The 26,075-nt window shown below is 40.6% G+C and overlaps 1 pseudogene across 1 annotated transcript; it reads right to left on the bottom strand.

The window, feature by feature from the left end:
* Positions 1-6,461: 6,461 nt before the first annotated feature.
* On the bottom strand, positions 6,462-18,539 carry LOC309652749 (ATP-dependent RNA helicase DDX3X pseudogene; annotated as a pseudogene). The gene is made up of 2 exons: positions 9,560-18,539; positions 6,462-9,500 (listed from the first exon to the last, which is right to left on the bottom strand). The product of its transcript is annotated as an ATP-dependent RNA helicase DDX3X pseudogene (transcript).
* Between the last annotated feature and the right edge of the window lie 7,536 nt (positions 18,540-26,075).

The following is a 26,075-nucleotide window of genomic DNA, read 5'->3' as shown; positions in this document are numbered from 1 at the left end:
TCTATTTTACATTTGGTAGTGTATATATGTCCATGACACTCTCTCACCCTGTCACATCTCACCCCACACCCTCGCAATATCCTCAAGTCCATTCTCTAGTAGGTCTGTGTCTTTATTCCCATCTTGCCACTAGGTTCTTCATGACCTTTTTTTTTTTTTTTCCTTAGATTCCATATATATGTGTTAGCATACTGTATTTGTTTTTCTCTTTCTGACTTACTTCACTCTGTATGACAGACTCTAACTCCATCCACCTCATTACAAATACCTCCATTTCATTTCTTTTTATGGCTGAGTAATGTTCCATTGTATATATGTGCGACATCTTCTTTATCCATTCATCCGATGATGGACACTTAGGTTGCTTCCATGTCCTGGCTATTGTAAATAGAGCTGCAATGAACATTTTGGTACATGACTCTTTTTGAATTATGGTTTTCTCAGGGTATCTGCCCAGTAGTGGGATTGCTGGGTCGTAGGTAGTTCTATTTTTAGTTTTTTAAGGAACCTCCATATTGGCTGTATCAATTTGCATTCCCACCAACAGTGCAAGAGTGTTCCCTTTTCTCCACACCCTCTCCAGCATTTATTGTTTGTAGATTTTTTGATGATGGCCATTCTGACCGGTGTGAGATGATACCTCATTGTAGTTTTGATTTGCATTTCTCTAATGATTAATGATGTTGAGCATTCTTTCATGTGTCTGTTGGCCATCTGTATATCTTCTTTGGAGAAATGTCTATTTAGGTCTTCTGCCCATTTTTGAATTGGGTTGTTTGTTTTTTTGTTATTGAGCTGCATGAGCTGCTTGTAAATCTTGGAGATTAATCCTTTGTCAGTTGCTTCATTTGCAAATATTTTCTCCCATTCTGATGGTTGTCTTTTCGTCTTGTTTATGGTTTCCTTTGCTGTGCAAAAGCTTTTAAGTTTCATTAGGTCCCATTTGTTTATTTGTGTTTTTATTTCCATTTCTCTAGGAGCTGGGTCAAAAAGGATCTTGCTGTGATTTATGTCATAGAGTGTTCTGCCTATGTTTTCCTCTAAGAGTTTGATAGTGTCTGGCTTTACACTTAGGTCTTTAATCCATTTTGAGTTTATTTTTGTGTATGGTGTCAGGGAGTGTTCTAATTTCATACTTTTACATGTATCTGTCCAATTTTCCCAGCACCACTTATTGAAGAGGCTGTCTTTACTCCACTGTATATGCTTGCCTCCTTTATCAAAGATAAGGTGACCATATGTGCGTGGGTTTATCTCTGGGCTTTCTATCCTGTTCCATTGATCTATATTTCTGTTTTTGTGCCAGTACCAAACTGTCTTGATTACTGTAGCTTTGTAATATAGTCTGAAGTCAGGGAGCCTGATTCCTCCAGCTCCATTTTTCGTTCTCAAGATTGCTTTGGCTGTTCGGGGTCTTTTGTGTTTCCATACAAATTGTGCAATTTTTTGTTCTAGTTCTGTGAAAAATGCCATTGGTAGTTTGATAGGGATTGCATTGAATCTGTAGATTGCTTTGGGTAGTAGAGTCATTTTCACAAAGTTGATTCTTCCAATCCAAGAACATGGTATATGTCTCCATCTATTTGTATCATCTTTAATTTCTTTCATCAGTGTCCTATAATTTTCTGCATACAGGTCTTTTGTTTCCTTAGGTAGGTTTATTCCTAGATATTTTATTCTTTTTGTTGCAATGGTAAACGGGAGTGTTTTCTTAATTTCACTTTCAGATTTTTCATCATTAGTGTATAGGAATGCAAGAGATTTCTGTGCATTAATTTTGTATCCTGCTACTTTACCAAATTCATTGATTAGCTCTAGTAGTTTTCTGGTAGCATCTTTAGGATTCTCTATGTATAGTATCATGTCATCTGCAAACAGTGACAGCTTTACTTCTTCTTTTCTGATTTGGATTCCTTTTATTTCTTTTTCTTCTCTGATTGCTGTGGCTAACACTTCCAAAACTATGTTGAATAATAGTGGTGAGAGTGGGCAACCTTGTCTTGTTCCTGATCTTAGTGGAAATGGTTTCAGTTTTTCACCATTGAGGACAATGTTGGCTGTGGGTTTGTCATATATGGCCTTTATTATGTTGAGGAAAGTTCCCTCTATGCCTACTTTCTGCAGGACTTTTATCATAAATGGGTGTTGAATTTTGTCGAAAGCTTTCTCTGCATCTATTGAGATGATCATATGGTTTTTCTCCTTCAATTTGTTAATATGATGTATCACATTGATTGATTTGCGTATATTGAAGAATCCTTGCATTCCTGGAATAAACCCCACTTGATCATGGTGTATGATCCTTTTAATGTGCTGTTGGATTCTGTTTGCTAGTATTTTGTTGAGGATTTTTGCATCTATGTTCATCAGTGATATTGGCCTGTAGTTTTCTTTCTTTGTGACATCTTTGTCTGGTTTTGGTATCAGGGTGATGGTGGCCTCGTAGAATGAGTTTGGGAGTGTTCCTCCCTCTGCAATATTTTGGAAGAGTTTGAGAAGGATAGGTGTTAGCTCTTCTCTAAATGTTTGATAGAATTCGCCTGTGAAGCCATCTGGTCCTGGGCTTTTGTTTGTTGGAAGATTTTTAATCACAGTTTCAATTTCAGTGCTTGTGATTGGTCTGTTCATATTTTCTATTTCTTCCTGGTTAGTCTCGGTAGGTTGTGAATTTCTAAGAATCTGTCCATTTCTTCCAGGTTGTCCATTTTATTGGCATATAGTTGCTTGTAGTAATCTCTCATGATCGTTTGTATTTCTGTAGTGTCAGTGGTTACTTCTCCTTTTTCATTTCTAATTCTATTGATTTGAGTCTTCTCCCTTTTTCTCCTGATGAGTCTGGCTAATGGTTTATCAATTTTGTTTATCTTCTCGAAGAACCAGCTTTTAGTTTCAATGATTTTTGCTATTGTTTCCTTCATTTCTTTTTCATTTATTTCTGATCTGATCTTTATGATTTCTTTCCTTCTGCTAGCTTTGGGGTTTTTTTGCTCTTCTTTCTCTAATTGCTTTAGGTGCAAGGTTAGGTTGTCTATTCGAGATGTTTCCTGTTTCTTGATGTAGGCTTGTATTGCTATAAACTTCCCTCTTAGCAGTGCTTTTGCTGCATCCCATAGGTTTTGGGTCGTCGTGTCTCCATTGTCATTTGTTTCTAGGTATTTTTTGATTTCCCCTTTGATTTCTTCAGTGATCACTTCGTTATTAAGTAGTGTATTGTGTAGCCTCCATGTGTTTGTATTTTTTACAGATCTTTTCCTGTAATTGATATCTAGTCTCATAGCGTTGTGGTTGGAAAAGATACTTGATGCGATTTCAATTTTCTTAAATTTACCAAGGCTTGATTTGTGACCCAAGATATGATCTATCCTGGAGAATGTTCCATGAGCACTTGAGAAAAATGTGTATTCTGTTGTTTTTGGGTGGAATGTCCTATAAATATCAATTAAGTCCATCTTGTTTAATGTATCATTTAAAGCTTGTGTTTCCTTATTTATTTTCATTTTGGATGATCTGTCCATTGGTGAAAGTGGGGTGTTAAAGTCCCCTACTATGATTGTGTTACTGTCGATTTCCCCTTTTATGGCTGTTAGTATTTGCCTTATGTATTGAGGTGCTCCTATGTTGGGTGCATAAATATTTACAATTGTTATACCTTCCTCTTGGATCGATCCCTTGATCATTATATAGTGTCCTTCTTTGTCTCTTGTAACAGTCTTTATTTTAAAGTCTATTTTGTCTGATATGAGAATTGCTACTCCAGCTTTCTTTTGATTTCCATTTGCATGGAATATCTTTTTCCATCCCCTCACTTTCAGTCTGTATGTGTCTCTAGGTCTGAAGTGGGTCTCTTGTAGACAGCATATATATGGGTCTTCCTTTTGTATCCATTCAGCCAGCCTGTGTCTTTTGGTGGGAGCATTTAATCCATTTACATTTAAGGTAATTATTGACATGTATGTTCCTATTCCCATTTTCTTAAATGTTTTGGGTTTGTTATTGTAGGTGTTTTCCTTCTCTTGGGTTTCTTGCCTAGAGAAGTTCCTTTAGCATTTGTTGTAAAGCTGGTTTGGTAGTGCTGAACTCTCTCAGCTTTTGCTTGTCTATAAAGGTTTTAATTTCTCCGTCAATTCTGAATGGAATCCTTGCTGGGTAGAGTAACCTTGGTTGTAGGTTTTTCTCCTTCATGACTTTAAGTATATCCTGCCACTCACTTCTGGCTTACAGAGTTTCTGCTGAAAGATCAGCTGTTAACCTTATGGGGATTCCCTTGTGTGTTATTTGTTGTTTTTCCCTTGCTGCTTTTAATATGTTTTCTTTATATTTAATTTTTGATAGTTTGATTAATATGTGTCTTGGCGTGTTTCTTCTTGGATTTATCCTGTATGGGACTCTCTGTGCTTCCAGGACTTGATTAACTATTTCCTTTCCCATATTAGGGAAGTTTTCAACTATAATCTCTTCAAATATTTTCTCAGTCCCTTTCTTTTTCTCTTCTTCTGGGACCCCTATAATTCGGATGTTGGTGCATTTAATGTTGTCCCAGAGGTCTCTGAGACTGTCCTCAGTTCTTTTCATTCTTTTTTCTTTATTCTGCTCTGCAGTAGTTATTTCCACTATTTTATCTTCCAGGTCACTTATCCTTTCTTCTGCCTCAGTCACTCTGCTATTGATCCCGTCTAGAGTATTTTTAATTTCATTTATTGTGTTTTTCATCGTTGCTTGGTTCCTCTTTAGTTCTTCTACATCCTTATTAAATGTTTCTTGCATTTTGTCTATTCTATTTCCAAGATTTTGGATCATCTTTACTATCATTATTCTGAATTCTTTTTCAGGTAGACTGCCTATTTCCTCTTCATTTGTTAGGTCTGGTGTGTTTTGACCCTGCTCCTTCACCTGCTGTGTGGTTTTTTGTCTTCTCATTTTGCTTATCTTACTGTGTTTGGGGTCTCCTTTTCACAGGCTGCAGGTTCGTAGTTCCCGTTGTTTTTGGTATCTGTCCCCAGTGGCTAAGGTTGGTTCAGTGGGTTGTGTAGGCTTCCTGGTGGAGGGGAGTAGTGCCTGTGTTCTGGTGGATGAGGTTGGACCTTGTCTTTCTGGTGGGCACGTCCACGTCTGGTGGTGTGTTTTGGGGTGTCTGTGGCCTTATTATGATTTTAGGCAGCCTCTCTGCTAATGGATGGGGCTGTGTTCCTGTCTTGCTAGTTGTTTGGCATAGGGTGTCCAGCACTGTAGCTTGCTGGTCGTTGAGTGAAGCTGGGTCTTGATGTTGAGATGGAGATCTCTGAGAGATTTTCGCCGTTTGGTATTACGTGGAGCTGGGAGGTCTCTTGTGGACCAGTGTCCTGAAGTTGGCTCTCCCACCTCAGAGGCACAGCCCTGATGCCTGGCTGGAGCACCAAGAGCCTTTCATCCACACGGCTCAGAATAAAAGGGAGAAAAAAATAGAAAGAAAGGAAGAGGATAAAATAAAATAAAGCTACTATAATAAAAAGTAAGAAAAAAATTATTAAGAATAAATGTATTCAGAAAAAAATTTTTTTTAATTTTTTAAAATAGATTTATTAATTTTTTATAGTAAAAAATAAGAAAAAATTATTAAGAAAAAAATTTATTAAGAAAAAATTTTTTAATTTTTTAAAATAAAAAATATGAAAAAACTTATTAAAATTTTTTTAAAATTTCTCAAAATAGAAAATAAGGAAAAAATTATTAAGAAAACATTTATTAGGAAAAAAAATTTTTTTAAGTAAAAAAAAACAAACAAAAAAACAAAACACGGACGGAAAAGGGGAAAAATTAATATATCCTGCTCCCAAAGTCCACCTCTTGAATTTGGGATGATTCGTTGTCTATTCAGGTATTCAACAGATGCAGGCACATCAGGTTGTTTGTGGAGCTTTAATCCGCTGCTTCTGAGGCTGTTGGGAGAGATTTCCCTTTCTCTTCTTTGTTCGTACAGCTCCCGGGGTTCAGCTTTGGATTTGGACCCGCCTCTGCGTGTAGGTCGCCTGAGGGCGTCTGTTCCCCGCCCAGACAGGACGGGGTTAAAGGAGCAGCTGCTTCAGGGGCTCTGACTCACTCAGGCCGGGGGGGAGGGAGGGGCACGGATGCGGGACGAGCCTGCGGCTGCAGAGGCGTCGTGACGTTTCAGCAGCCTGAGGCGCGCTGTGCGTTCTCCCTGGGAAGTTGTCCCTGGATCACGGGACCCTGGCAGTGGCGGGCTGCACAGGCTCCTGGGAGGGGCGGTGTGGAGAGTGACCTGTGCTCGCACACAGGCCCCTTGGTGGTGGCAGCAGCAGCCCCAGCGTCCCCCGCCCGTCTCTGGGGTCCGCGCTGATAGCCGCGGCTCGCGCCCGTCTCTGGAGTTTGTTTAGGCGGCGCTCTGAATCCCCTCTCCTTGCGCGCCATGAAACAAAGAGGCAAGAAATAGTCTCTTGTCTCTTCGGAAGCTGCAGACTTTTTCCCGGACTCCCTCCCGGCTAGCACCGAAGCCCGAGCCTCAGCTCCCAGTCCCCGCCCACCCCGGCGGGTGAGCAGACAAGCCTCTTGGGCTGGTGAGTGCTACTCGGCACCGATCCTCCATGCAGGAATCTCTCCGCTTTGCCCTCCGCACCCCTGTGGCTGCGCTCTCCTCCGTGGCTCCGAAGCTTCCCCCCTCTGCCACCCGCAGTCTCTGCCCACAAAGGGGCTTCCTAGACTAGTGTGGAAACCTTTCCTCCTTCACAGCTCCCTCCCCCTGGTGCAGGTCCCGTCCCTATTCTTTTGTCTCTGTTTTTTCTTTTTTCTTTTGCCCTACCCAAGTACGTGGGGATTTTCTTGCCTTTTGGGAGGTCTGACGTCTTCTGCCAATGTTCAGTGGGTGTTCTGTAGGAGGAGTTCCACGTGTAGATGTATTTCTACTGTATCTGTGGGAAGGAAGGTGATCTCCGCGTCTTACTCTTCCGCCATCTTGCGCCTCCCCCCCCAGTGTAAGTCACTTTAACATTTCAACGCAGCCTAAACAGAATAAAGAAAATCTGCATTAAAATAAAAGCCTGCTGGGCTTCCCTGGTGGTGCCGTGGTTGAGAATCTGCCTGCCAATGCAGGGGACATGAGTTCGAGCCCTGGTCTGGGAAGATCCCACATGCTGTGGGGCAACTAGGCCCGTGAGCCACAACTACTGAGCCTGCGCACCTGGAGCCTGTACTCTGCAATGAGAGGCCGCAATAGTGAGAGGCCCGCGCACCGCGATGAAGAGTGGCCCCCGCTTGCCACAACTAGAGAAAGCCCTTGCACAGAAACAAAGACCCAACACAGCCAAAAGTAAATAAATAAATAAATAAATTTATAAAAAAAAAAATTAAAAAAAAAAAAATAAAAGCCTGCTGCACAATCCCTCCTGCTCATATCCTCTTGACCAAAACACATCAACAGTAGCATGCATTGAAGACCAAAATCCAAGCAGGTCCTTAAAAGGACTGGTCACTGGCATGGTCAGCCATTTTACCATCTCAATTTCATTTATGGCAGGCATTAAAAACATCTAATTAGATAAAATTTCCCCTAAACACTTCTGTTATCAAAACTTTTAAACTTTTCCTATAATATGCCCGCATTTGCCTAGCTTAGAATAACCTAAACATTAATAGAGGAACTGTTATATTTACTTGCATTAACTTCGAAGAGTGCTTTGAAAAACATATGGATGTATTCATACATGCCACCTCATCATGACTGGAATGGCTTATTTAAAGATTACAAGTGCCTATCCAGGATAGAGTGAGCAAGTCAGAACTTCAACTTAGTACAGGCTGCCACATTAGAAACTAATTCTGCTGTAAGATGTTTTCCTCCCCACTCTGCAAGTTATCAAAAAGTCCTAATGCAGGATACCATCCAAGATTTTTTCTTTATAATATCTACGGATGAATTGATGATTCCTGTTAAGTTGCATCACACCTGTGCACCAAGGTTTGATTTTAGCCCAAGTTCAGTGGATTTATTTTGTCAAAACAATTGAAAACTAGAACATTACTGAGCCAACAGGACATCAAAATAGTAAGTTGCCTAAAGTTAAAGTCACAGTACATTAACAAATGATCCTCAGTTACAAAATTATAAATGCAGTTTGGGATGGAAATAAGCAGGAGGGGAGTTAATCCAAACTACAGCAATTAAGTTTTAAAAGCAACTTCTTAATAGGGTTGTTGATTGTTCCTTTCTTTTCTTCCTTTGGCTTTGAGCTCCCTTGAATTTTCAGGAGAATCACAGTTGGTAATGTACTGCTAGTTCTTGAAGCTATACGGTTTAGTCTGGTTAAGTTACATGTGGTTTCCATATTAGCTTTTTCAAAAGGGTGACTTTGCTGTGAAGCGGATTCAGTTGCCCCACCAGTCAACCCCCTGAGAGTTGCAATTTCTTCCGTATCCATCACTAGTGTAGAAGCCTCCATAGCCACCTCCACCAAATCCTCTGGGGCTGCCATGACCACCTCCAGCACTGCGGCTGCTGCTTGCATGACTACTACTAAAGCTAGAACTGCCAGAACTGCTACTTTGTCGGTAGTCTCGGGCACCAAATCCTCCACTGAATCTCTTAGAACGCCCACGGCTGCTACCCTTATAGTGGTGATCATAAGCCATATTTTCTAACCAAGATGGCACTTCTTGTTTAGCTTCAACAAGAAGATCCAACAAATCCTTTGTGATATTTATATTTCTTTCATTGAAAAATGAGGTGGCAAGACCAAGGTTTCCTACACGTCCTGTACGGCCAATCCGATGTACATACTCCTCAATATCACTTGGCAAATTAAAATTGATAACATGTTTCACATTTGAAATGTCTAGTCCTCTTGCTGCCACACCAGTAGCCACTAGAATCGGGCTTTTTCCTGAGTGAAACTGGTGAAGGGCTTCCTCTCTATCTCTCTGTGATCGGTCTCCATGAATACTGGTATAAGCATATCCTTCATGGTATAAGAAATCCTCCAGAGAGTCAGCACCCTTTTTGGTCTCCACAAAAACTAAAGTCAGTGAATTCCTCCCTGTTGCATTTAAGAGGTCAAGCAGAAATGACCGTTTATCTGCCTCTTCTACCCAAACTACTTTCTGTGTGATGTTTTCAGAGGTAGAACCAACTCTACCTACGGCCAGAAATATATATTCATCCAAGAAATCACGAGCAAGCATCTGAATTTCCTTAGGAAAAGTAGCACTAAACATCATGGTGTGGCAGACACCCCTTGGTGGCATAGTATCTTGTTCAACTATACGACATATTTGAGGTTCGAACCCCATATCCAGCATCCTATCAGCTTCATCCAACACTAAGTATTTGCAGAACTCTAACCCAATCTTTCCTGTTTCCATCATATCCACCAGGTGTCCTGGAGTGGCGACTAACAAGTGATATCCACGTTCTAAGTCTCGAATCTGCTGACCAATATCAGCACCACCATATACCACACAAGGATGAACTCGAGACCAGTTCAAAGTTGCCAAAGCCAGTTCTGTCACCACGACTGCCAAAACCATCATAGAGAAATATGATAATATACCAGTAGAGGCAACTGGCAATAACTGTCCTCCACGTATTGAACATCACTGAAACTTTCGATACGTGGAGGACAGTTATTGCCAGTTGCCTCTACTGGTATATTATCATATTTCTCAAAGTTAATCCCAGTGTTTCCTCCAGAAAAGAGTTCCTGCTCCAAGCGTTCACTTGGTGGAAGTGGTTTTGACCAATCGTCTTCTTCATCTGACCTGTCACACCAACGACTGTGTCCACTACGTTCAAAGTTGCCAAAGCCAGTTCTGTCACCACGACTGCCAAAACCATCATAGTCATTCCGTCCACGATCATCAAACCTTCCCCTTGATCCACCTCCTTGATCACTGAAATAACTGGACTTTCCTCTTGAATCTCGAGACCCAAAACTGCTGTAGGCACCCTTGTCTTTACTACAGCTCCACCCTGAACTGTTCTTATCATAACATCCTGTTTTCCTTCTGGACATGTCTTTAGATGCTTCCCTGTTCCTTAAGTGAGGAGGTATATAGCGCCCTTTGCTTGCTGTACTTCCTCCTCCACTCGGATTATCAGAGGAGTTCAGGTCTAGACCAGAAAACTGCTGGTCCAGCCCGAGCTCATTTCCTGCTGCATGACTCATGCCTGAAGAGAAGCGGGAACTCCCGGTCTCCTACTGGCTATCTACTTTTTTAAAACAACCTGTATGTAACATATATATGTTTCCAGACAACCAGAAATCTGGATTTTTAAGCCGAATTTATCTACATACGAGCTTATCAACATATGTTTGAACAGAAACCCCATGTCTCAGATGGCCCGAGACAGTCTCCGATTGCCCCTATGGTGAGTCCAAATAATTGCTAGAGCGTCCTTTCACTCTCAGAGGGTTCCAGTTTGAATAACACATTTCATAGTCAGCGTTATATATAGGAAATATTGAAGCTTAAGAAAATGATATTCAAGGAATTAAAAACAAATTGCAGTAAAGAAATCTAATGAATGAGTATTATGTGCTCTTTAGAAGTGTGGGCTTTTCAATGTTGATGAATAAGTTTTAAAAAATAAGCATTTTTGTATGTTAACGAAATTTCTCTGATACTCAGACCTAATTTCATTTTGTTTTAGAATAGGTTTTATGTTTCTGGGTCATTCCTAGATGATTCTGGTTTGGTGTAAATGTAAGGCTTTACAGGCCTTAACTCTTAAGCAGTGCTGTGATTTCATCTGTAATACCTCTGTCTTCCTATTCTGCAAAGGCAGGCAGGTTAATTCCCTCATAAGGAAAGGGCTGTTAGAGCCACATGAAGGAGCCCTTGTGGACAAATCAGATCACTGAATTAACCACAGTGCTAATGGCTTCTCCATTCAAATAAAAATCCAACTGCCACCAGGCATGGCCCTGGTGCCCAACAATTGTAAAGTGTTGTACAATCACTTTTAACAAGCCTGTCTCACATCAACCCAGGGGGCACAAGCTGAACTAGCTAAGCTTTCTTTCTAATAGTAAAATAGATTCATTCATTCAGCATTTTTTGAGTACCTTACATGTCCCACGTTCTATGTGAGGCATTAGAGATACAAAGATGTGTAAGGCAGAGTTAGTGGTCTAGTTGGTCGCAACGTTACATGAGGAGTGCAGTTGAACTTACAGATTCTGAGATTTAATTTATTTATTTTTTATTTATTTTTATGGCTGTGTTGGGTCTTCATTTCTGTGTGAGGGCTTTCTCTAGTTGTGGCAAGCGGGGGCCACTCTTCATCGCGGTGCGCGGGCCTCTCACTATCGCGGCCTCTCTTGCTGTGGAGCACAGGCTCCAGACGCGCAGGCTCAGTAATTGTGGCTCACGGGCCCAGTTGCTCCGCGGCACGTGGGATCCTCCCAGACCAGGGCTCGAACCCATGTCCCCTGCATTGGCAGGCAGATTCTCAACCACTGCGCCACCAGGGAAGCCCAGATTCTGAGATTTAGAATTGGTTTCACCAGCTACAAGTATAAATTACAGTTTATCATTTGCTTTCTAGACTCTGCCATTTATTAATCCATTTTTTTCAAGAAATACTCATTGGGTGCCCACTCTGTTCCAGGCACTGTTCCAGGTACTGGAAATACAAGTAGTCCCTGCTCTCCTGGTGCTTATAGCCTAGAAGGGGGGCAGTAAGACAAAACACACGAATATACATGTTAGATGGTGATAAGTGCTATGACAATAAAATAATTCCCAGTGAAAGGGGATAGAACTTGATAGGGGTGAGATGTGAGCTACTTTATATTGGGTGGTCAGGGAAGGCTTCATTCAAAAGAAGTCTTTGAGAAGAAACCTGAAGGGAATGAGATTCGAGGTCAGAGCAGTCCAAGGAACAAAAACGTGGTTGGTATATTCCCCCAAACAGCAAAGAGGCCAGTGCAGCTGGAACACAGTGAGCGATGGGGAGAGTGAGTGGCTTGGGACAGGAAGTCAGAAGGGTGGAGGCAGGGCAGGCCAGGGAGGGCCTGGAAAGGATTGTACAGAAATTGGACTTTATTTTTTTTTTAATTTTTATTTTTTTTTGGATAGTAGTCATCTTTTCTTTTAAATTTATTTATTTATTTTTGGCTGTGTTGGGTCTTCGTTTCTGTGCGAGGGCTTTCTCTAGTTGTGGCAAGCGGGGGCCACTCTTCATCGCGGTGCGTGGGCCTCTCACTATCGCAGCCTCTCTTGTTGCGGAGCACAGGCTCCAGACGCGCAGGCTCAGTAGTTGTGGCTCACAGGCCCAGTTGCTCCGCGGCATGTGGGATCTTCCCAGACCAGGGCTCGAACCCGTGTCCCCTGCATTGGCAGGCGGATTCTCAACCACTGCGCCACCAGGGAAGCCGTGGACTTTATTTTAAAAGTATGCTTGGAAGCCACTGGATGGTTTTGAGCAGAAAAGTGATATTATCTGCTTTTGGTTTTTGAGGGATCATCCTGGATGCTTGGTTAATGATTGTAGGCAGACCAGTTAGGAGGTTTATGCAATAATTGAGTCAAGAGATTGATGGTGGCTTATTTGGTTTCTGGACTCAATTCCAATGTGTGGTTTGGAGGTTTCCTCCCCCACCAATGAGCAACGCTCAGGACACCAGCTGAGTGTCCTACAATTCAACTCAATTCTGACACTATCCACCAGAGATAGCATCAGATTCCACAGGTTAAAGGCTCAGTTCTCCAAGACTGCCCTTCACTTTAGGTGCCAAGAGCAGGCACAGGTGACGACCTGTGCTTCTGACCGACTGGCTATACATAAGAGGTCCCCAGGACCCTTTCCTTGTGTTCGATTAATTTGCTAGAGTGGCTCACAAAACTCAGAAAACCTGTTTACTCACTAGATTACCGGTTTATTATGAAAGACATTAAAGGATGCTAGCCAACCACCAGATGAAGAGATACATAGGGCGAGGTCCTGAACAAAGGAGCTTCTGTCCTTGTGGAGTTTGGGGCCTGGCATGGTGGCACAAGGAAGTGTTCTGGTTCCTCAACCCAAACCCTCTCTGAACCCTTTCCTTTTGGATTTTTTTGGAAGCTTTATGACATAGGCATGCTTGATTAAATCATTGGCCATTGGTGATTGATTCAAATTCCTCTCCCCTCCTCAGAAATCAGGATGAGGGACTGAAAGTTCCACCCTCTATACATGGTTGGTTCCCTGGCACCCAGCCCCCATCCTCAGATGCTTTCCAAAAGTCACCTCATTAACACAAAGCCAGTAGTGGTGGAAAGGGGCTTGTTAGGAATAACAGGACACCCATTCCACCTTTATGGCTCTGATGCATTTTCAGGAGCTGAGGACAACAGACCAGATATTATAACAAAAGATGCTCCCATTGCTCTTATCGGTCAGGACATTCCAGGGGTTTTGGGAGCTGTGAGCCAGGAACCATGGAAGAAGACCAAATTTATATGAGAACTATATTTTGGTCATCTGAATGACCAAATGCATATTTCTTATAAATCACAATATTGCAAGCTTCAACTAGGATGGTAGCAGTGCAGCTGGTGAAAAATGGTTGAATTAGGGGAAAGAATCTGAAAGTAGAGACAATAGGACTTGCTTGACAGATTGGACATTGTTATAAAACACCTTTTTTGCCTTGAGCTATTGGAAAAATGAAGTTGCCACTTACTAAGATGGGAAAGACCATAAGGATGGAAGGTTAAGAAATAAAAATCAAGAGTTAGACGTTAGTTATATTAGGTTTGTGTTTAGACATCTCATTGGAAGTGCAGAGTAGGCAGTTGACTATATGAATCTAGAGTTAAGGTGAGTGATCTGGGCTAAACATAAAGATTTTAGAATTGTTAATTTACAGGTGGCATTTAAAGTCATGAGACCAGATATTCAGCAAAGGAGTGAGAGCAGAACCTTGGGAGACTGAAAAAGCATAGCCAGTAAGTGTAGGAGAGAAGCCAGGAGAGAATAGCATCTTAGATGTTAAGTAAAAAAGCTATTTAGGTTGGAAGGAGTGATTAGCTATATCAAATGCCACTTCATGTTTCCATTAATCATTTACGGAGGGCTCACTCTTTTCTAAACACGGTGCTAGGTGCTTGTGATACAAAGCTGTACAAAATAAGGTTCTTGCCCTGGAGGAGTTTATAGTCCAGTGGAGGAAATGGCCAAGTAAGCAGACTATGGTGATATAGAGTGGTCAGTGCTGAAAGAGTCATGCACAGGGTACCATGGGAACATGTGCCTTCCCTATTAATGTGTCTTTCCTCTCAAACCTTTAGAGGCAAGTGATTGGCGTGAATAGATGTTTTTTGTTAGCATAGTTCATTGACTGATCATTGCCAGAGATGTAGTGAATGACATTCCAGGTTTTATTTCCTAAGAGTTAAGTATAAGCCAAGTCTCTTGGGAGATATTTTTCGGAATAGGCAAGGTATTGTTACAGTTGTGAAAGAGATTGGTATTCATACTCTTCTACTTCTTATTCAGACTAGAATTATACATTGAGAAAAAGTGTAAAAATATATACTGGTCTAAATATATGGAAGCATCAGACAAATGTTCTTTATCTAAAGCAATTGGGGTTCCTTAAGGACACTTTTCTGAGGATATAGGAATGGACCAGCATAATTAGCAATGCACACAGCTTCCAAGGGCAGCTGCCTATTTCCTTATGCAACTTGACCAATTTGATTCAGTTCACTCAAATTATCAATTCAGTTAAAAATAATCATTTGCTTGACTTTGTTTACTTGTCTGTAAACAAAAACAACCACATCATTGACTTAGTGGATTTGTTCATTTTAATGCCCCTTTTCCCGACCTTCAGGTCACAGTGCATACTTCTTAGTGTGACACAGGAAACCTTTCGTAGATGATGTAGGGCAGAGGAGTTCAGATCATTTACTATAGAGTCAGTTTGCCTCTGTTTGAATCCTGGATCCACTGTTCACTAGCTGGGTGACTTTGGGCAAGTTACTTGGCTTCTCTGGTCATTAGTGTCCTCATCTGTAAAGTGAGGGTAATACTAGTATGTGACTCAGGGTTATTGTGAGTATTAAATGTTATTCTGTGCAAGGGACGTAGAAAGTGGTCTAGAGCATAGTGATTGCAATGTAAGTGTTTGCTCTTATCATCTGGCTCAACTCCGCTGGTCTGGCCTCACTAGCTGCCATTTGCAGACATGCCACCTCCCTCCAGACAACCAGAACTGCTCAAAGAGGAGCGTAGGGAGGGAGAAAACAGCCAGAAGGCTGTTGCAGTGATCCAAGCCAGAGCTGAGGGTGCCAGAGGAGACAGAGAGAACTAGACTGACTCAGATTATCTAGTTTGAAAGTTGAGCTGACAGTATTTCCTAATGGATCACATGTGTATGGAGGGTCAGGGAAAGAAAAGTAAAAAAAAAAATGACTCCTTCCCTTTGCTGTACAGAAGAAATTAACACAACATTGTAAATCAACTATACTTCAAAAAAAAAAAAAGAAAAAAAGACTTCTAGCTTTTTATCTAGAGCAATTGGAGAGAAACAGCTTGGGAGAGGGGCAGATATTCTGATTAGGACATGTTATGGACTTTGAACATCTCCAAGTGGAGATGTCAAGTAGGCAGTTGGATAATGCACCTGGAATTCAGGGGAGAAGTTAAAGCTGCAGATATAAATTTGAGAATTATCCGTATAGAGATAATAATGAAAATGCAAAGCCCTGGGATTAGTGGTGGTTACCTAGGGGCTAATAATAGCATGTACCTTTTAAGACTGTTATGAAGATTCTATGAAAAAACCATGTAAAGTACTTGACACCATTCCCGGCACATAATACGTGTGCAGTAAATGATAACTCGTGTTATTGTTATAATTATTATTAAGAATAATCTATTGCTAATGGGAATTTTGGTAAACCTCCATTATTCCTTACAGATGTGCCTCCAAACCTTTCCCTTATCACAGGCACGCATAGAAAATGATAACATTTGCACAGCATTCTAGGATAAACTTCACTGTCAGAGGCTCTGATTCAGTTCTTGACCAGCTGCCCCAAGGGATGTGGATATCAACTCGGAGTACAATACTGCAGCATACCGGCTGGGAAATTCTAGTCTATAGCCTTAATACTTAAAGTATGGTGTGTGGACCAGAAGCCTGGGCCTCAACTGGGAGCTTGTTTTCTAATGCAGAATCTCTGGCCCACTGAATCTGAAGCTGCATTTTTACAAGCTTCCCAGATGATTCTTGTATACCTTAAAGTTTGAGAAACACTGATTTATAGGATTTTTGTGCAACTCAAACAATGTTCATTAAAACTGATTACATTAATTGCCAAATTTGAGATGATTATTTCTTCTTTTCTCCTTGCTTTCCACACAATGTATATATTGTGTCTATGATGCAGTGTGCACATGGAGAAATTTGCAGTAGGTTTGTTTTGGCATTGGAGGACTTCTCTGTAATATGGGAAAAGCGCTAGGATTCATTGTTTGCTTAATTAAGTGTTTTCCATTTTACAAGGGCACTTTATACCCACACTGTAGCCATGTCTATACATGATGACTGGCCTGGGACCATCGCTTACCCTACAGCTGTGACACTTTATGTCAGTGTTGGAGTACGTGGTGGGAAACTTGACACCTCACTTGGAGCTACATTAATGGCTGCTGCTGAATTGAGCAAGTTTCATCTGGCCTGGGAGAATGAGTCTGAAGCATAGTGAAGAAACAAGGCACTCTCTCTCACTCACTCATGGGTCTGGCCTGAATCACAATAGTGCATATTGAGCCAAGGAAATTTGGCCATAAGACATTGCAGAACCAAAAGAGGCAGGTCAGGAATCAAAGAGAAAGATCAAAGGAAATGTTAGGCCAGAAAGAGAGGCAGAAGCTGAATGGAAGTTTCCTTTCGTATCTTCAACTGAAAACAACCTGAGAGGCAAGTAGGAAAGATGTGTCTTTGTCTGGGGTGGGGCAGATCCTGGACACATCCTTATGCATTCAATCTTAGAAGAAAAGAGCTTATTATGGTACCCATAGCCTTGCCCATAAGTGGTCAAGTAGTTTTCAGAGGGCAGAGAAGTTGTTTACCTAAGGTAGGATTAGAGCATCTTTGATTTCAGTCACCGTGAGGTCCACAAAGTCTTCTGGCTGTCTGCCCCGCTTGGGTCAATATGGCTTTTGAAAGGTTTTCCACAGGCTGCATGGGAAAGAAACAAGGAATCATATGTTTGGTCCTTGTCATGTTGGTATGTGATATATTCACGTGGGACTGCAAAGGCAAAACTTCCCCAGTGGCAAAAGTTGATGAAGGAGGCTCACTGAGCAAAGGAGTTCCAGCCAAAGAGGGCTCTGGACATGGGGGAAGCCAGCCATCAGTTTACTGTGTGACTGTGGACAAGGTCCTTCCTCTCCTGGAGGCTCAGTTGGGCTGTTTGTCAAACAGTTTGGACTAAATGAACTCAAAGGGCTCTATTGACTCTGATATTTTGTAATCCTAGGCAAGCCGGCAATGTCAATCTGAATTTCAGGAAGTGACATGTCCAAGATTCCTAAAAATAGCCCTAAAACTAAAACCTCAACTGGTATTATCCTCAAAATGTTTCTGTTTTAACAACCACTATAGGGAAAGAAATCCATGGTACCAAGGTAATAGAACTCTGAATTGGGGAACTTTTCGGAGGAGAAACCAAATGAAGTCCTTGGTTCCATGCTCCATCCATCCCAAAGCACTGCAGGATGTAACCTAGAGAATGCTTGTGGCCCAGGGCAACGTATGGAAGAGAGATGATTCTTTTTTCTTTTTTTAATTTTTATTTTATATTGGAGTATAGTAGATTTACAATGTTGTGTTAGTTTCAGGTGTACTGCAAAGTGATTTGGCTATACATATATCTATACATATATCTATTCTTTTTCAGATTCTTTTCCCATATAGGTTATTACAGAGTATTGAGTAGAGTTCCGTGTGCTATACGGTAGGTCCTTGTTGATTATCTGTTTTATATATGGTAGTGTACGATATATATGTTAATCCCAACCTCCTAATTTATCTCTCTCCCCCCCTTTCCCCTTAGGTAACCATAAGTTTGTTTTCTAAGTCTGTGAGTCTGTTTTTGTTTTGTAAATAAGTTCATTTGTATCATTTTTTTTTTTAGGTTCCACATATAAGTGATATCATCTGATATTTGTCTTTCTTTGACTTTCTTCACTTAGTATGATAATCTCTAGGTCCATACATGTTGCTTCAAATGGCATTATTTCATTCTTTTTTTATGGCTGAGTAGTATTCCATTGTATATATGTACCACATCTTCTTTATCCATTCATCTGTCGATGGGCATTTAAGTTGCTTCCGTGTCTTGGCTATTGTGAATAGTGCTGCTATGAACATTGGGGTGCGTGTATCTTTTTGAATTATGGTTTGGAAGAGAGGATTCTTGATGCTCACTTTACAGTGCTCTGTAGACAAACTTCAGTTGCCATGGCCAATCAGAAACAAGCAGTAGTCAGAATCATCAGGAGGAAAAAAACAAGCATTTTGTATGTTGAAAATATACAGGGTGAAATAAAAGCACATTTTAAATCACCTGCAGGAATTTCAAGAGAGCAGATATGCTCTTTAATGGGTGATCTTTGTTCACTCTGCATTTTCAGAGAACACAGTGGCATGGCAGTAATTTTCACTTTTGTAGAAAGATTGTTTTTCAGGACATATCACCCTAATTAGACTTTTCCCCAAATACTTAAAAATACATGTGTTTAAATCACTGAGTACCTTTCCCATTTTGATTAATATTCATGCAAGTGAGAAATCATAAAACTACAGTGTGAAATTGAGTAACAATAAAATGACTAAGATCTACTAAAATGAAATGTAAATATTGAACATGCTTCAGTTTTTCATTTCAAATAGTTATAAACCACACTAACTCATAATTATGGTACAAACTATGGAAATCCATCAGTCAAACACAAGGCAAAATTTGAAGTAAATCACACCTGCTTATACAATCTCAGTTTACAAAAGGTTTTTGGAACTCAAGGAAGAGCTGCATCATCAGCAATTTTTATATCACTCTTCTCGAAGTCCTTTACTGTTAGGTGGGTGAGATGGATAGACCGACTTTTTGGCTTGAATTTGGAGGATCTGTGTTTGTATACCTGCTTTGCCACTACTCTCGGCTGTGTGGCCTCTGGGAAAATCACTTAACTTCTCAGATCGTCCATTTCCTCAGCCATAAAAGAGATGGTAATATCTATTTTCATGAGACATTTGTGTCAAATAAGATACAATAAGATATAATAAAAGATCTTTCCATCCGGTAAAGCACAATAAAACCATGGCATAGTGAATCTATTATCTAAAACTACATAGCAAACCACTGCTAAGCTTAGTGACTGAAAATAATAACCATTTTACTATTTCTCATTGTTTCTGAACTTCTGGAATTTGGGAAGGGCTTTGCTAGGCCATTCTGGCTTGGGGCTTATCACGTAGTCTTAGGGCCCCTCCATATGTTCTCTCCACATGGGCTAGTTTGGGCTTCCTCACAGCATGGAAGCCTCAGGGCAGTTCCACTGTTTACATGGTGGCTGGCATCCCCCAGAAGAATTGTCCCCCACAAATTACGCAGAAGTGCATGGCATTTTCATGATTTAGCTTTGGAAGTCATATAGCATCTCTAGTGATCAAGGTAGTTACAAAGACCCAAGTTCAAGGGGAAGGGACATATACTCCACCTCTACATTCAGAATATGTCAAAGTCTTAGAGTAAGGCGAGCATGTGGCCTAGGGCTATTGCTGTGATCATCCTGGAAAAATGCAGTCTACACATATAGTATTAAAACTGAAATTTTATATCGTTAATGCTGGTCTCATTTAAAAGATACCTTGAAGGCCTCATTCTTCAACAAATCCACTCCCTCAAGGCCACTATCCCATTGATTAGTTTGGAATAATGTTTATACCTCCCACAATCCCCTTTTAATTTGCAAAGAATAATATTTGATACAACATGAAGCATCTGTTCTGCATCATATAATATTATAGACGCTTTACATATGATATTAGCAATCCTTATCTGACTTGGGAAAGTAGAGACTATTCCCATTTTACTAAGGAGTCTGAGATTCAGAGAAGTTAGGTATCTTGCCCAGGTCACAGAAATCAAATTTGGATCTGTCACTTCTTTTTCTATATTGTATGACCTCTCTCTTTAATAGCAAATACTTAAATAACACTAAGTTCCAGGCACTCTGATACACACACACACACACACACACAGAATCTTCACTCAACACTGTGAATGAAGTACTATTAATAACTTCATTCTGTAGATGAGAAAGAGGAAGCAAAGAGAAATTATGTAACTTGTCCAAAGCTAGACAGCTAGTAAGTGGTGGAGCCTGACTTTGCACTAAGATCTGAATCCAAACCTACTATGGAATCATTAAGATTTTAACAACTTAGCATAAATTAGCAGTTCAACTTATTTTTGTTTTTTGAGTGAAGGGATGGGTCCACATTGGGCATTTGGCAGGGGAGGAGGTCATGAGCAGGTCAAAGGGACTTTTTAAAGAAGCCTGTTGTTGCCTGGGAGTGCTGTGTCATGGAAGGCCAGGCAACACACAAAAGCCAAGGTCTGCCTACTCCCCAGTTTCTCCAGGGTGGGGCTTAATAAGATGCTGACTACCTAAACTCACCTTAAATCATTGTATTAGCAAAACACATTTTCTGTGGTGTAGGGAAAAATGCAGATCTCAATCGGACATGCTGCTGTTACTGTCTGTCAGATGGCAGTCAGGCTTTTTTAGTTGTTTACCATGCATTGTTATTATGCAGGTATTTATAAATCAAGCTCCAAATCTTTTTGCTTTATCTGTACAAAAGCAATATCATACAGCAGGTGTACATTCTTTGCCCTTAACCTTTGTAATGCAGGGTGAGAAAAAGTCACTATTTGCATACTGTCATTAATACAAGAAACTTGAAATTCAAGTAGAAAGTGAGCAATTCTTTTAATGACAGATCCAAATGGAACACTGCTATTTTGCATATTCAAAGTGACTTCTGCACTTGTGACACTGCAACTGTAGTTGCTTCTTCTAGAATCGGGTTTCAGTGAGGGAATCACGCATGAGCTGTGTGATAGGTCACACACATAACTTGTCTGAGTTTCAATTTACTTGACCGCAAAGTAGAGTTATCACTTTCTCTAGCCTTGTTATAGGAACTGTGAGCTGAAAATGGTTAAACTGTAAAGTGCATGTACAGTGCATGAAAGCTTTGTTATTATATTAATTCATAGTAGAAGCCATATCTCTATTTGGTAAGTGTACACAGATATTTTTGTTCATTTAAAAGTACATATTTATTGGTGTCAACTATGTGCCAGGTGTAGTTCTAGGTGTCAGGCATAAGTCAGTGAACAAAACACAAAGAAACCTCAACTATACTTTGATTAAAAACACACACACGTACAACAAAACAGTTCTACTCTCCTTGAATTTTCATTCTAGCGGGGAAAGTAATTACCCAGCATGTCAGATGTTGGTGATAGTTGCTATGGAGAATAAAGGATAGAGAGGGGGTGAGGAAAGCTGTGGTGGTGGAGTTAGGTCCCTGCTTTGGATGAAGGAAGGGATACTCTTTTATACAGGATAATCTGAGACAACCTCTCTCAAGTACCATTTGAAAGAAGGTAAATTTCAGGATTCTATATCATGGCATTAAGATGATCCACAGTAATGAAAACAATTATTTTTACATTACTGCATTATAAATTAAAACTCGAAAAAGAAACTTTTATTTTTATTTATTTTTACTTTTTAAAAATTGAAGTATAATTGTTTTACAATGTTGTGTTAATTTCTGCTGTACCGCAAAGTGATTCAGTTATACATATATGTATACATTCTTTTTTTCATATTCTTTTCCATTATGGTTTATCATAGGGTATTGAATATAGTTCCCTGTGCTGTACAGTAGAACCTTGTTGTTAAGAAACTTTGAAAAACTGCATGCAATATTGGTTTGAAAAGAAGTGCAAGTTCATCAAAGGGGTAGTAATCGTTTATCAGTTTTATTTAAATAATGAGAACTTTTCTAAATCAAGGATTTTTCCCATTTTGTTTATGTAGAACAGGCACAGGGTTTCCCTTCCTCTTAATAGCTCTGATTTATTGGGTGTCTTATATGTGCCATTTTACATCTATTAGCTTATCTTTCAATCCAACAAGGATGCTGAAAGGTAGGTACTGTTGTACTCATTATGGGTGTTCGAGGAAACTATGTTTAGTTACCTAATTGAATCCTTACAATAATCTGTGACTCAAGTATTTCTAACTGAATTTTAAATGAAAGGAAATACTTGCAGAAATAATGTGCTGCAAGGTCACACCCCCACTCCATGGCAGAACCAAGATTTTCACTTAGCTTTGCCTGAATCCCCTGCCAGTCACCATCGCATTCCTACTGCCGAGCACGAGGCTCAGCACATAGCAGATGCTCTGTCACCAGTTCTGGAATGAATGAAAATACTTTTTTTTCCTTACAAGGTATGCATTCGACATGTCTGTCAACCTGGTGGTCACGCTGGGCACTGCCTTCCTGACAGCTGAGAAAAATGTAGAAAAGAACAAATTGAACAATTTGTGGAAAGGTATAAGGCAGGTGCAAATATCTGGATCAAGACACCTTTAAAAATCCCAATTTTGTCCATTAAATATTTCTTCAAGACATTTTCTAGGTAGCACTCTACTCCATCTTTGGAAAGATGTGCTTAGGTCAGGTTGCGTCTGGAGGGGTATTTTTATACACGGTTCAAATTAGATTTGAGAGGGTGCTGCCAGATATTATTGGAAACTGGTCAGTCTTTTTCCCCACCCTAGATAACTTAACCCGTGTACTCAGTCTATTGCCAGCAGTCTTACCTCTAGGATTTGTCCAGGGCACCTTCCTTTGCCAGTCATGACTCGCTGTCTCTTGCTCTAATCTTCGTGGGCTATCTAAAACCTTTGGCTCCATGCTGTGGTTCTGACTTTGGCTTCCAGCCTTCCTTGTCCTCATGACCCATTAGAGACATACTCTTCTGTGGTTGCCTGGGAAGGCTCTCCTGGAGGCTGTTTGGCCACTGCCTTCTGGCTCCACACACGACAGCTGTGGGCAACACTGTGCCCTGCTCGTGGCAGCCTGGCCCTTTGGACCAGCTCTACTGAGCCCAGTAGTTCTACCCTGGGAAGGGGGATGGATAGACAGCTCTTTACAGCCTTCACGGTTCTGCCTAACTGAACTCATGATTGTGAAGATAAAAATGGTCTTGATTGAACAGTGCATCTGATGATATAATCACCAAATCAGAATGATTAGCCCGGTCAATGTAATGTTATTTAATGAAATAGTTCACACCTACTCTTCAATTTATTTGGAAATTGACTTAAATTAGCCAGAGATAAGAACTGCCACTGAATGTCCTTACAATTTGACTTGTAAAAATAGCTAAGATTTCCGAGAGTGTGGCTCCAAGAGTGTCTCTGGCTTTAAGGGTCTTATTCAGTACCCCAAATTTATCACTTTTCCTATGTGCCTGGAGCCCATGTGTACCAATATCTCAAGCTCCTCTTTCACCACGTCCTAGATCATTCTCCAGGGAGCTGTCATGGTCCCAGATCCAGCTTGTGCACCTATTCTTGAAATGGGCCACTTTCACCCATTGCACTTGTGATCCTTTGGGGAGAGATTCCTTAGGTCAGAAATATACTATGGAATCTACTGGAAGATGGATCACATCTAGGACATCTACTCCTTGTTGCCATCTTCAACCTTAAGATGATTTCTTCAGCAATCTAAGGGATATTCTGACAGCAAACCTGTGGCATGGCATTTCATTTTAATGGTTCAGCATCCATCCCTAGACTTCTGGGAACACAAATTGGAATTTCCTTTGGGCCATCAGTTTCCCCTTCTAAGAGTTCATGTGCACATGCCAGCTTAGACATGTCCAGTCAGAATACTGCAGTCTTCTGGCAGATGGTTTTTGGTTTAGGGATGGTTGCATAATTCATGCTGAGCAAATGAAATGTACTCTTTAGACTTTTGCTTCTACTGTTGAGAGAGGCATGCTCTCACTTCTCCTGAGTTTGGACCTATGCGGATATAAACAGGGAGGTATAGAGAGCCTTGCAACTAGGAAGGGAAAGCCTGAATGAGAACAGAGCCAATGCAAAAGAAAGCAGAACCAGGAGATGGAAAATCTGGGTGCAGATAACTAGGATCAAGCTAGGTTTACCCCTAGACTTTTCATTTATGGAAACCAATACTGTCCCTTCATTTGCTTAAGCTAGTCTGGGGTGATTTTCTTTCACCTAGAATTGCAAGAATTCTGACTAAATCAAAACTATTTCTTTGAATCCCTCCAATGCATCTTAAAAGTGTGTTCTCTGCGTAAGAGTCCATGTTAGGTTATCCACCATGAAAGTGGATACCAGCATTCACCCATGCATACACCAAACCTATTATGAGGCATCTATCCCCAGTCTCGTTGACTTACTAGCTTCATAAGTTTGTTGCAAATCTCAAATGCCCAACATCTTATTATGAAAGTTTTCAAGCATACACCCAAGAGTTGCAAGTATTTACAGTGAACAGTCATGAACCTGCCACCTACATCCTATCCTCAACACTTGGTTTATCACATTTATCACTCCATCAATCTCTCAATCCATCTTATTTTAAACTAAGTTACAGACGTCATTACACTTCTTGTTAAGTACTTCACATACAGCTCTGTTCTTAACTTGAAACTTTTGGCAACTCATCATCCCTGGGCCTTGGTTTCCTCACATAAAAAAATGAGGGAGTTGTTTTAGATGACCTCCAAGTGTACTTTCCAGTTCTGAAATTCTACAGTTATCTGATATTTGCCTTTTTAGTTGATTGACATGCTTTTGCAAAATGCTCTCCGGTTGGATTCAAAAAGGATTAACATGGAAAATATATTTTGTTTATCTATGGGATATTGACCTAAGTAAAGGGAGTTTGGTTTAGAATACCCTGCTAACCAGTCCATTGTGATTTGGAGCCAAAGCAGATGTTTTTGAGGGTCTAGGGAAAAACAAAATAAGGTATCAGGTGAATATTTTCAAAATTATGGGAGGAGTAGGGTCTTATCCAGGAAAAGAGCATGCAAGAGAAAATGAATTCTCATGAAAATTAAACTCTGCCCATCCTGAGGAGGAGGAAAATCAAAAGTATGATGGGCAGACAGTAGAACAGCAGAAATCTGAAGTCTGAGGCCACTGAACCCGACAGCATTATCCCTTGTTTAGTTCATGTTGAGGCATCTCTGTCAGATAGTCTTTTACATTCATGGTCTTTAGGAGCTAAGAAAATGACTTAAACAAACCAAAAAAGAAAAAAGAAAAAGGGTATCATGAAAGCCAGTCTTGCAGAGAAGTGGCTATTTCTAGGAACAGGGGGCAAAAGGGAGAGTACTAATACATAACTTATTGCAGAAAACAACCAAACCAGATGGAGACCCAACCCTGCCTCATTGTGGACAGCCCGCCTGACTCCAGGTGTACTGAAGCAGTCTCAACTTCTGATTTCCTTGGGGTCCCTGAAATGGCTTCTTCAGCAGGGATGCAAATCAGTCACAGTGGCTCTGGGGCGGAGCTCTTGGCATCTCATGTGCAGCAGACTGAGCCCCCTCCCAGATTCCATTCTTTTGATTGCAGAGACTCTTCTGGATTATTTTGAATAATTCAAGTTAGAACAAGAATATCACTGAAGTTCTTCATAACCGTCATCAGCTTCCATGAAAAGGCCTCTTTCACTTAACTTTCAGTATTTACCTACATGTATGAAATAAGAGGGCCACAGCGCTTCTTGGAATGGCCTTTATGCATGCCAGATGATCAGTCCCATTAAATATAGACAATTATTACAATTCTTATGTGTATCAGGGATCAAGGAATGTGAATAAAAAGTGATGTCTGGTTATTTGGTCACAGGACATCAGTTTCAGATCTAAACTAGGAAGAAGTAGTCATTCACATGCCGTTTGCATTAGGGAAATAATACTGTGGAAAATCTAAAAATAATCAGGAAGAC

This window comes from Balaenoptera physalus (genome assembly GCF_965194825.1).
Source record: "Balaenoptera physalus genome assembly, chromosome: X".
Classification (NCBI taxonomy): Eukaryota; Metazoa; Chordata; class Mammalia; order Artiodactyla; family Balaenopteridae; genus Balaenoptera; species Balaenoptera physalus.
This window is presented reverse-complemented; position numbering and strand designations above follow the sequence as displayed.